The sequence below is a fragment of the Seriola lalandi genome, unplaced genomic scaffold (genome assembly GCF_002814215.2).
Source record: "Seriola lalandi dorsalis isolate HSWRI2012SDOR001 ecotype SW California unplaced genomic scaffold, Sedor1 jcf7180002054642, whole genome shotgun sequence".
In the NCBI taxonomy this organism is placed as follows: domain Eukaryota; kingdom Metazoa; phylum Chordata; class Actinopteri; order Carangiformes; family Carangidae; genus Seriola; species Seriola lalandi.
Genome location: NW_019525195.1, coordinates 3627 through 16698, shown reverse-complemented (window position 1 = coordinate 16698; position 13072 = coordinate 3627). Strand labels below are relative to the sequence as shown.

Here is a 13072-nt window from a genome sequence, read left to right as displayed (position 1 = left end):
GGGTGGAAGGAGGAGGATGGGAGGCCATGAGTGGGGTGGGGTTGGGCTGCAGAGCCAGGCAGCACATGCCGGATGCTGGAGGAGCCAAAGGTCAAATGGTGTTGATTGGAATTCCTGACATACTTCAGTGTGTCCCTGTGCATGTCCCTTTGAGGAGCCTCCTTCTCTATAGTCAGCACATACTGAGTCAGAATAAAATGAGATTATGACCCTGCAGTCGCATGTTAAAAATCCTCAAACCAGCTTCTTTGACAAAGCAGCTGAGTAACGCACCCTCTGCTCGGAGCGGTTTCTGACAAGGTGTCCTTTAGTGACGAGCTTAAACCTCCACCCCGACAGCGGATGACAAGGTGTGAATGAGTCTTAGCTGTGTACATGTGTAGCAAGCTGGAAGAAAAATGCTCAGCAACCACTTACTCTTTAAAAATTCTATATTTCAAAAACAAAACAAAAAACATCTGCCAAATAAGATAAATAAATAAATAATAAATAAATAAAACAAAACAGCATGTCAAATTAAAAAACAAACAAAAATATGCCACTCAGGCCTTATTAACCACACAGTATTACTCTACTCCATCTGTGTTAATGAGCTGCAAATGTACAGGGATGTACTTCTCCTGGGTGATGGATGCTCATGCTTCATAGATGCTTATGTAAAACCTGCAAAAAAAAAAAAAAAAAAAAACCCTCCAGATGTAGACTAGACCTGAATGTGTTCACTCCCTACATCTTAATTATACTGCAGTGATTATGGCAACATTTTTTCAAATGCGTGTGTACATGTATTGAATGTCCTGTAGCTAAATTGTCCTTGCACCATATGAATCAGTGTGTACTGTGGAGCTGCCAATGTGTCTGTGCATCAGTCTGAGAAAATCATATTCACGGGCATTTGTTATACTGGCCAATTAGTGATGGTGGTTTTTGTTTGTTTTTAAATTATATAAGAAACCAAACAGTATCCAAAACTGCCTGCATGTTGAGGTGTGATATTTACAAGAACATGCAACGCAATAAACATGAGCTCACGTGTGGTTTAGTTAAACTGGCCTGACCTGAATGCTTATCAGTTGGACATGAGACATCTCTGCCGTCATCTGTCATGCTTAACAAAAGAGTCCTCATGAATAGAGCGAGGGATTTATTAAACTAACTCCAGATAAAGGCTGGTTTAGCCCCACTGGCTAAGCCTGGAGCAGGAGACACTGTAAAACTTCCATTTCATTCCACATAACCTGCTGCTGACAGATAAGAGCACAAGCCATTATGAAGATTCTTGAGAGCCAGTTAACCTGAACATGGGATGTACACTGGAATGCGTTTTTTGCAGCTGTCAAAATGTCACCTGTGACAGATTATACTGGATAGTCTGACTGGTAACCACATTGTATTGCTACATAAATGTTTTTCCCTCCAAAGTATCCCACCTGAGCAGTAGTGCTGCAGATGAGCTCACTGACAGATGCTAAAGGCAAGGTGACTTCACGCAAGCAGCCATTTTTACTTATTTTTTGAGAGTTGTACAGATACAGAAGCCAGTTTCACGAAACTCCCGAGAGTGAGGAAACTGTATTTTCTGCCCTTATCTGTTTTCTATGACAGGAGACTGTGGATGTGTGTGTGCATGTGTGTTTACGCTTTCATGTCGAGTCGTGTTGGTGTGGTGGACAAACAGTGAACAAAGAGGTGATCCCTGAAACAGTCATCTCTCTACCAAACAGAATGTGTTGTATCGGCTGAAGCAGCAGCAGCTCTGCGCACTGTATCAACTTTATGTGTGACGAGGCAGTAGGAAAAATACACGCATTGAGAAGTCGTTGCAGAATCAGTGAATGGGCCGTCCCATAAATCTGGCACATAAGCATCAACGGTGTCACTTTAAAAACACAGTAGACACAGGGGCTTGAATTTGCATTCGTTACAGATGTATGAGGGCTTAAACAGAGTGATCTCCCTTCTGGGGGGGAGGTAACAAGATTGTGTAAGAAATTTTATGCTGCTTATCCATTTCATGGAAATGCCAAGAGATTGGATTGTATTCATATACAGCTCATAAAGTGCAAGGCTGTGACTTTTGAATTATACACAAAGTTATTGTTCAAAGAGCAAAGTGTACAAACTCGGGCTCAAGGAGAATAAATAAATGACAACTAATTCTAGTAGTGCTGCATAAATAAAGTATATGCATGTAGGTCTATCAACATCCCCACAAAAGGAAAAAAATACAGCATTTTCACGCAGTACTCTGACATGCACACACATTTTTCCTGGGCACTAAATACAAAAAAAAAAAAAAAAATCTACACGCCTGCCTAAGCTCTTGACACAAATGTGCCGCTGCGGTATTAGAGAATGCAGATCTGCTTGAAGAGCGGAGCTTTCCCCACATCCCCCTTGAGACACACAGTCTTGACTAAATAAACAGATCCAATTAATTATTCACAGTGTCTTCTCTTTAGAGACTCCCCTTAGATCCTGCTGAGCATTACATCTACCCTTTGCCCTCTTTTGTCCTCTTGTTAGGAAAGATCAGGACATGGATAATAACCGGGCAGGAGGGGATGCAAGGTGCACAGCGCTGTGTTGCAGCTACAATGATATCACTGAGAATAAGGTCAAAAGGCCATCCATCAAAAACCATTTCGTCTCAGTGGTTTGCACCCCCCCACCCCCCGCTCTCTAAAAAGCCAATCACGGTTCAACCAGCTGTGAGCAGGGTCATGGTAGATTACAGTGATAAAAGTAGTTTGAAGTGTGGCAAATAGGCAGGTTTTGTTCTAAAGCCAGTATTAAGAAATCACTCTGTCAGGCTGGGCTTTCCCATTCTGTTTGCTCCAAAGGGACTTGAGCTTAAAATGAGCCAAATATGTGAAAAATGTAGTTCATGACGACAGCAGAGATGGCTGCCACTTAGTTATTCCTCCACATTGTGCCCGAAAATAGATATTAAAAAAATGATGAAGTCCACACACGGCCTTAATGTTGTCTTGACGTTCCCTAATGATGACAACATCAGAAAGGACACGAGCTTTGGGAAGGCTGTGCTCGATTAACGTGGCTGCTGAGCCCACTGCATTGTCATCAAAGTTTTACAGCAACAACTCTGGAGATATGTGTCCTGCGGAGTGCACTGAGCTGGAGCTACAGATGAGGAGATAAAAGGGGGGTATACATCAGACATTAAAGCAAGCAGCCCTAATCCTCAGCCGAGAGAGTGTTTCCAGGGAATCAATATAAATGATTTTCTCTCAATGCTTTTGCTGTGGCCTACAATATTCATGAAGACACCGCCAACAGCTATCACTACCCTGCGCCTGCATCCGTTGCTTCATGTCCTGCTTTTATTGGATGTATAAAAAATGTGTAAGAGCTGAAACATGCTGTGGTGTGTGTCAGTGGTACAAGAACCCCCCACCCCACTAACCTGTCCACACACACACTTGCTGTTACACAGATAGTTACACAGGGGTTTGCTCCTGCTGCTGCTGCTCCTGCTGCTGCGCTTGTAAAACTCCTGCATTGCACTGAGAGAACTACAGCACGGCACACGAGTAAGCTCACGCAGCAGGAGTGTTGACAGGCTTTTCTCTGCTTGCGTCAGAGAAACCCATTTGCTTTTTGATTACCCTGCCCCCGCTATGAGGGCAAGGAGATGTATGGTGATGATCTATGTATCTCTGCAATGACTTCAGATGAAGGAGGCGAGATGCGATGATAAAGGTTGTAGCTGATGGAGGAGGGTAAATCTGGCCACTTTTCCCATCAACACTTTCCTTTTCCTGCTCTCTTGCTCACGAAGTGTCTTGCATTGTCTCACATCTGTTCTTGCTCTCTGTCCTCGTCTCTCTGTTTCTATCTGACTCTCATAGTTTTTGATCTTTCCCCAAGTAATGCACACTTTTTTTTTATTATTAGGGCAACCCACTCCAGATGGGATTTGTAGCTGTGCAATGAAACCCATAATGCAATCACAGCATGCAATGCCATCCACAGACAAACTGAGCGGAGGCAGCTTGGACGCGGAGCCACAATTGTACCATGCATCAGCGGCTTTAAAAACCTCCCCTATCCTCCTTTTTGCCATCCTCTTTTTTTTTCTTTATCAGCGGTGCACGAGGCTTACCTTCAGGTCTCTGCAGGAGTAGCTGGCAGGCTCCCTTCGAGGCATTTCACAGCTGCTCTTCTCCCCGGGACTGCGCACTCCTTTCCTGGCTTTGTTCAATCAACAACAGCCCTCCTGCCTCTCTCCTGCCACCCAGCTCCTTCTGCTCTTCCCCGTGCTCTATCTACTCCTATGTGAGAGGGGGGTCTGTCTGTGCATGCATGTGTGTGTGTGTGTGTGTGAGGGATAGGGAGAGAGGGAGAGAGAGAGAGAGAGAGAGGAAGAGTGGGTGAGAAAGGAGATGGAAAGGATGTAAATATGCGTGTGCTGTCTCTTGAATGCTCCTCTCTTCTCACTTCTACACAGAGATCCTACCGCTTGTCTCTCAGGGTTTGTTGTTTTTCAGTATGTGTGTGTGCATGTGTGCTTGTGCCTTTTTGTACAGAGCATCAGCATCACTGTGTGTGTGTGTGACTACATCTACCACATGGTAGAATATGTTCGGAAAAGTCAAGTACAGTGGTACAGGAAGAGGTAGGAAAAGAGAGATTAGTGCGTGCGTGCGTGCTTGTGTGTGTGAATGTGTGTGGGGGTGTGTGTGTGTGTGTGTGTGTGTGTGAGACTGTGTGTGATGGGGGTGTCGACAGGGAAAGAGCAATGGTGAAGAGGAGTGTGGTATAATCAATTGCTCTAAAACTGCAGTTCAAAAAAAGCCCTAAGGGTTTGAGGGAGATATAAAGTGGAAGCAGAGAAAAGAGTCTTTGGAAAGAGACACACAAAGAAAGACAAAAGACAAGGCAGAAGAGGAACAAACTCGTACGAGAAAAGAGTGAAAAGGATGAACTTAAGGGTTGCAAGTACAAAGGAAGAGCAGTTATAAGAGGAAGGAAAGGGAGAGAAGCAGCCTACAAATCAGATACGGTGTCAATTTCACTGAACACGTCCACATCCTGCAGCTCAGACAGTAAATGATGCCTCCTGAATAATCTGAACTGACCTCAGCTTGGCCACATTACCATCACATCAACCACGATGATGAGCAGCGTAGCTCATGAGGAAAGGTTCAGATGTAAAATAGATTCACATAGCTTAAGCAGCAGAATGGAGTCCGTGGGATCATTTATTCCCCATATTTTAAATTCCGCTCAGTAACCGCCATGGGGAAGTGTGTGATCTATGATTGGGAAGTGCATATGCACATGAGAGAGAAAGAGAGAGAGAGACAGGCCGATGTTATTAGGCATGGAGAAAATTGAATGTAGACTCGACATAACTGAGGAGGAGCGATGGGAGTGAGAGCAAAGAGAGAGAGAAAGATAGGGAGATGATGATGACAAGTGGGGGAGGAGCAACAGAGGGAGCTATCACCAGAAAGGCTCTTCATGTACTTCCTGCATTGAGCTTTGAGAGGAGATTGATGACAGCAAACCCCTTTGTTCCTGCATGTAACACCCCCCCTTCCCTGCTGAATCGCAGGGGTGCAGCGAAATGACTGGAAGATACTTCTTCTTCTAGGCTTGACCAGCCGAGCAGCCAATAACAGCGGATTATGGAACATCAAGGAGTCGGGCTGCAGTAATGAGGAGCTTGGGATTTGGTTGAGGGATATGACCTCTGGGCCATGCTCGCCCCCGAGGTAGAGGTTCTAATCTCAGCGGTGATCATGAAGTGCTGGTGATCCTAAAGGTAAAAATTCAGATCCTTGAGCGCTAGTGCTCCGTGGACCCTGCGTGTGGATCAGCCCCTCGTGGCCCCTGGTGGTTCTGATCCTGGGCACGCGTAATTATTCCCCCTACTGAGGTTACACCTTTATTGATCCAAGCTAAGCCCCTTCCATCTTATTGCCTCTGCCGTTCATCCTGTGGAGAAATGCATTCAGTCGGTTGTACCGGCTCACATTAATCACACATTAATAAAGCTGCTTGGCACATTCTTTATTACAAGTGCTCAGAGGGAACTTGTGTATAGTGTAGAACCATTTGCATAAAGATAAAAGGGTATGTGTAACACAACCTAACAGGTCCTTTAATAGATGATCCATTAGAAGTATCAAACTGGATTATCCTGCTAAAGTGAACTGCAGAATGAAGACGCCTAATACAAACACTGAGGTGCTATGTATGTTCTGAGTCTGATTTAATATTTATCAATGCAGACATTTCCATATAAAATAAATTGAGCTCTATCTCCTATGCTCTCTGGAGGTATGTGCTATTCTTCTTCTTGCAGACTGAAAAATAAGCATACATCACAGGCAGTGTGTAAACTACAGCTCAATCTGTACAAACAGAAGAGATTGTAAAAAGGAAATACACAACGTAAATAAATGATTTGCCCATTCTGCTTGGACAGTTCTGACAGAATGGCAGTATCGGAGGGTCAGTGTGGGCTCTCGTGCAAAATGCTGCAGTCCAAACCAGCAACTCTGATTTCATGCCCACAGTCGATAGCATGTGTCAGGCCATGGCCATCAGGTGAAGAAATGATCATTTTAGCGGTCATAACCGAGGGAAGAGGAATTAGTTCTTCCTTGCATGGAGTGAGAAAGTGAAGAGGAAGTGTCATTTTTCTTAATCCTCTCTCTGCTCCCTTGGCTCTAGTATTCTTTCTCCTCCAGCAGCCTCTATAGGCCTACTCCCTCAACCCTCCACCCCCACCCGCACTCGCCCATTCACTCCTGCTTTTGGCTCCATCCCTCTTTTTGCTTTTCCCTCACCTCCTCCCAGGCTTCATTAGCTCTGATTGATCCTCTTGTCAGAGCTTGTGGCACCGCGATGAACTGCATTATTACTCGTGGAACGGGACAAAAAAGGAACTCGAATGGAAATCAAGAGGACAAACACAGTAGACATACAGTATCACTACAAGGGCATAATGGAGAAAGTTGAGTGTCTGAGCATGCGTGTGAACGTGAGACATTGAAATAAAGACATGTCGCACTTTTTGTCTTCAGGACTCAGTAGTTTAGCAGAAGTTGTAGTTGAAGCTGCATTGCTGTATGGTAATGTCTAAAATATTTAACTGTTCAACCAAATGCCTGTTTTACATCTGGTGTTGAACAAAGAGCAGAGCTTGAGGCCAGAATTTAATTGCATGAAGAACTGGTGAATGCATGAAGAGGCAAGGTATGTTTGCAATGGAAAATGTGTAAATTATTAAACAATCTATCTGAGCAAGCTGGTACAGCTTTAACTGAAACAAATTCATCAGTGTCAATACACTGGTCCAACACATCATTACACAGAAAAAATAGGCTTGAGGAGCATCCCAGCACCCATTATATACTCTTTATTTTTTATAAGAATGCACTATCGTTTAACGGGAAGCTTAACTTTAGGGAAGGAACACATCTATTAGTGTTTAAATTATGAATTACATGAGTGTGAAGATCTACAGCGCAGCACCATGCTTGTTATATATGAATACATAATTCAAAGATACTGTAGCATGTTTTTATCTTGTGCACAGAAAGCTCAAGTATCCACAGAGGAAGTCCTAAAATAAAGAGGATCTACACACACATCATGAAAGATCATGTCCACTGACCCCTACACACTTTCTTAAAGGCGATATTCAGATTGATGCACTTTGCTTCATATGGAGCATAATTATAATTATACTTATGACAGATGTCATTGGCTCATTGGAAAAGACTTTTAATTTGCAACCTTATAGTCAAGGGTGAGTCAACACAATCATATTATACAATAGATGAGGAATTTTTCACAAATACACACATCTTCACGCGTCAATACTGTCGACATATGTAAGATGGGTGTATTTCATAAGCTGTTCTTCAGATTTTCTTCTAGATGAAAACATCATAAATTCAATATTTTGCTACATAGAGATGACTGGGTCGATTCGATTTGAAACAATGAACCATAAATGACCTGCTGCTGTACTATATTTTGGACTGAGTGAACAGGATGTGACTGATACTGGTCTGAGCATCACAACACAGTCCAGACACAGTGACACTATGTGGAGGAAAGAGGTATAGCAGTGAGTGAGTGAATATCACTGATCGCTGCTCTGTGCTTGGAAGAAGTTTTACTGTTGCAAATGTCTCGGGGCAGTTTCCTTAAAAAATCTTTGCTACTAAGAAATCCTTATACCAGAACTGATTCCAGATCTCAGACATTTTGGATATTTTCACAATAAAAGCAGAAAATTGTTGCTGATTATTGGTCATAATCTATCAGTGACTGACAGTCTGAAGCTGCATCTCTCTGTTACCTTCTTTCGGCTAGAGCTACATGTAGCTGATATAACTGGTTGCCATATTTTACGCTTGCACTCGTCCACGAAATCAAGGCCTCAGACCAAAGTCAAAATTTGATATTTATGTTTTGTTTTTGTTGTTTTTCTTAGTCATCACTTTTTCCCAAATCATGTGAGAAATATTGTCAGTATAACATCAGTGATATTATCTGATGTACCTCCAAAATGCCTCCAGGGAGGCATGAACATTTTTATCTAATTAAATTACTTTTTAAGAAGTAAATTGGAGAGATGTTCCAACACCTCAAAAATAAATAAAATCCTTAGAAGCGAGTGCTCATCGCTAAATCAAAATAATCCAAAAAATACTCCTAACCCACCCCCCCACCCACACACTGGTTGTTCAGTAGCCCATTTTCCCTATAGTCTATGCTAAACTTCAGTCCAAAGCCATCAGTGTCATAAAGCTCTCGCATCCATGCTTTACAGCAATCTCCTCCTCTAATAGCTAAGTGTTACAAAGTATGGCCTTCTGGGAACTGCTGTCATGTTGAGTTCTAACTGAGAGGCAAAGTCTTATTCCTACTCAGCATCCCTGGAGGCAGAAGGACTGTTGAGATCTCTGGTACTTTCCAGTTCCGTGACATTCATGTGAAGGATTTAATATGCAAGTTTAGAGACACCTTCTCTTCTAAGACTGCTTCATTTCTAAATGCAGGGAAGTGCTGTCAGGCCGTCATTATAACCACTGCAAAGCATATATTAGTCTTAGTGACGAAAGGCTCCACTTTATTTTGGAACATATCACTCACTGAGATGCAAAAAAAAAAAAAAAAAGAAGTAGCCATAAAAGAAAATGGATAAAAGACTGTGAAAGTACATGAAATGTGATATAGTGGCTGTCTGGCTGTATACACAAGTGAGAAAGGGCTTAATCCCTCAAATAGAACAATAGGTCAGTGTTACTTGGTGTCACTTTACATTACATAAATTCGAACTGCACTGACTGCCTCAGAGAAAAGGAAAGAAGTGAGTGAGAGAAGTGAGTTTAAGATTTGTTTTGTTTTTTCTTCCCTTTCATTGAGTTACTTACTTAGGCTACATCCTTTGAGTGTTGGGTGTGTGACAGGAGTATGACAGTTAATCACTTATAAAGTCATGCCTTACAGTACAATACATTAAATCCAGCTGGCAACATATGCATAAAAAGCATATTGTAGATACTGCAGAACATCCCAACCATCTGTTTATAAGGCAGAAATGTATTATCTCAGTCTTAGAGTTTCACTGTGGTTATAAAGAGATGCAGTATTTTCTCATAACAACATACATGATTACATTATTTCTTGTTGAAATGCAATAGCACACAGCCAATCAAAGCAGAAGTCCTATAGTGGAAAACTGGGGAGTAGGTTTGGTCTCAACATTGGAAGGGACGCAACAGATGTTTTAATGCAGTCATCCAAAGAGTTTATTAGCATATAAGAAATTAATTTACAATCAGAAATACCCATATGTAAATGTAATGTATGTACATGTGTTAAATTTCAAGATGAAATATATGCATATATAAAATAAAATCATATATGTACATGCTTAAAGTATAAAAAATATATGTAAATATTACCTAAGAACGCTGTTAGAGATTGGAACAATATCATATATTTATGTACATCTCTAGCTAAAAGAAACATGTATGTTAATATGTCTGTTTATGTTATAGACAAATGTTACATAAATATATGTACTTCCTGAAAACTGTCAGTATATGTTCATATTATAGAGGTAAATATAAAAGATAGACATGTATGTTTAAATCTAATGAGAAATTATTAAGAAAATCATTTACATACATATTGAATTTTAATATGAATGTTGTTTTGATTTAATACTTAAACTTTAATAAAGTTTCATTTTATTTTCATGAATGTTATGTTATCATAAATCCAGAGAATCTATATATGTCATAGTAATATATCCGCTGAAAGATGACACCTATGATAACATCACTCTTGATGAAAGGACATATACATCATGTCATATATATGTCACAAGTAATAGTATAGTGAAGGCATAAAAACATCACAGTACAGCAAGGGATAAAATGTCAAAAAACATCATAACATTTTTTGAAAAATGTCATAGTATAGTGAGGCAAAAAAATATGTAAAAAAATAATAGTATAGGAAGGCATAAACATGTTAAAAAAACATCATAGTATAGTAAGGCAAAAAATGACATAATATAACATAATATAATATTTCAATAAATGTTATAGTAGATATAAAAATGTCCGAAAATGACATTGTATAAGAAGGCCTAAAAATGTAAAAAAAAAATGTGATGTATAGTAATGTATAAAAATGTCATGGTGTAGCAAGGCATAAAAACATCATAGGAAAGTAAGGCAAAAAGATACCAAAAAAAGTCATAGTATAGTAAGTCATGAAAATGTAAAAAAAAAAAATCAATAAACGACACAATATAGTAAGGCAAAAAAAGGCCGAAAAACATCACAGTATAGTAAGGCATGAAATTGTCAAAAAAGGTCATAGTATAGTGATGCGAAAAAACAGTAAAAAAGGTCATAGTAAGGTAAGTCATAAAAATGTCAAAAAGCATCATAGTATAGTAAAGCATGAAAAATACAAAAAAACGTCATAGTATAGTAAGGCATAAAAATGTCAAAGTATACTAAGGCATAAGAATTTTATAAAATAGTAAGGCAAAATAACGAAATATATTATAAAGGATTGCATATAAAATGTATAGTAAGGCATAAAAAGTCATAAAAACATCATTGTATAGTAAGGCATAAAAAGTCATAAAAACCTCATATTATAGTAAGGCATAAAAAAACATGAAAACGACATAGTATATAAAGTCATATAAAATGTCATAGTATAGTAAGGCATAAAAAGTCATAAAAAAGTCATAGTATAGTAAGGCATAAAAACAACATAGTATAGTAAGGAATAAAAAGTCATAAAAACATCATAGTATGGTAAAGAAGACAACAATATAGTACAGTAATGCATAAAAATGACAAAAAACATCATAGTATAGAATGGTATAAAATGTCAAAAAAACATCATAGTATATTAAGGCATAAACGGTCATAAAAACGTCATAGTATGTTAAGGAATGAAACAACATAGTACAGTAAAGCATAAAAATGACAAGAAACATCATAGTATATTGAGGCATAAAAGGTCATGAAAACGTCATAGTATGATAAGCAATACGACAGCATAGTATAGTTAGGCCTAGAAATGCAAAAGACAACATCATAGTATACTATGGCATAAAACGTCAAAAAAACATCAAAGTATATTAAGGCATAAAAGGTCATAAAAACGTCATAGTATGGTAAGGCAAAAAATGAAATTTTATTGGAAGGCATAAAATGACAAAAAAACATCATAGTAAAGTATGGCATAAAAGTTCATAAAAACATCAAAGTATATTAAGGCATAATAATTCATAAAAACATCATGGTATGGTAAGGCATCAAATGAAATTTTATTGGAAGGCATAAAATGACAAAAATACGTCATAGTATATTATGGCATCAAATTTCAAAAAAACATCATAGTATATGAAGGCATAAAAGGTCATAAAAACATCATAGTATGGTAAGCAATACGACGGCATAGTATAGTTAGGCCTAGGAATGCCAAAAACAACGTCAAAGTAAAGTATGGCATAAAACGTCAAAAAAACATCATAATATATTAAGGCATAAAATGTAATATAAACGTCATAGTATGGTAAGGAATGAAACAACATAGTACAGTATAGCATAAAAATGTCAAAAAACATCATTGTATAGTATGGCATAAAAATGTCTAAAAACATCATAGTATATTAAGGCATAAAAAGTCGTACAAACGTAATAGTATCATAAGGAATAAAAGAATACAGTACAATAAGGCATAAAAATGCCAAAAAACGTCATGGTATAGTACGGCATAAAATGTCAAAAAAACATCATAGTATATTAAGGCATTAAAGGTCATAAAAACGTCATAGTATGGTAAGGCATCAAATGAAATTGTATTGGAAGGCATAATTTGACAAAAAACGTCATAGAATAGTATGGCATAAAACGTAAAAAAAAACATCATAGTATATTAAGGCATGAAAGGTAATACAAAGATCATAGTATGGTAAGGAATAAAACAATATAGTACAGTAGGTCATAAAAATGTAAAAAAAAGTCATAGTATAGTATGTCATAAAAATTTAAAAAAACGTCATAGTATATAGTATGGCATGAAATGTCAAAAAAAACATCATGGTATATTAAGGCATAAAAGGTCATACAAACGTCATAGTATTGTAAGGCATTAAACGAAATTGTATTGGAAGGCATAAAAATGACAAAAATCGTAACTGGAATATTATGTCATGAAAACGTCAAAAAAAATCATAGTATATTTAGGCATAATAATTCATTAAAACGTCATAGTATGGTAAGGCATCAAATGAGATTATATTGGAAAGCGTAAAAATGCCAAAAAACGTCATGGTATAGTATGGCATAAAATGTCAAAAAAACATCATAGTATATTAAGGCATAAAAGGTCATAAAAACGTCATAGTATGGTAAGGCATCAAATGAAATTGTATTGGAAGGCATAAAAATGACAAAAAACGTCATTGTATACTATGTCATAAAAAGGTCATAAAAACGTCATAGTATAGTATGGCATAAAATGTCAAAAAAACATCATAGAATAC

The 13072-nt window shown here is 38.5% G+C and overlaps 1 protein-coding gene across 1 annotated transcript in view; it reads right to left on the bottom strand.

Annotated features, from left to right (window-relative positions):
* kcnj5 (potassium inwardly rectifying channel subfamily J member 5) overlaps window positions 1–4422 on the bottom strand; it is a 23454-nt gene extending 19032 nt beyond the window's left edge. Inside the window, exon 1 of the mRNA XM_023420421.2 lies at window positions 4127–4422. The gene's annotated coding sequence lies outside the window, so the exon portion shown is untranslated. The remainder of the gene's footprint in view (window positions 1–4126) is intronic.
* Window positions 4423–13072: the final 8650 nt, after the last annotated feature.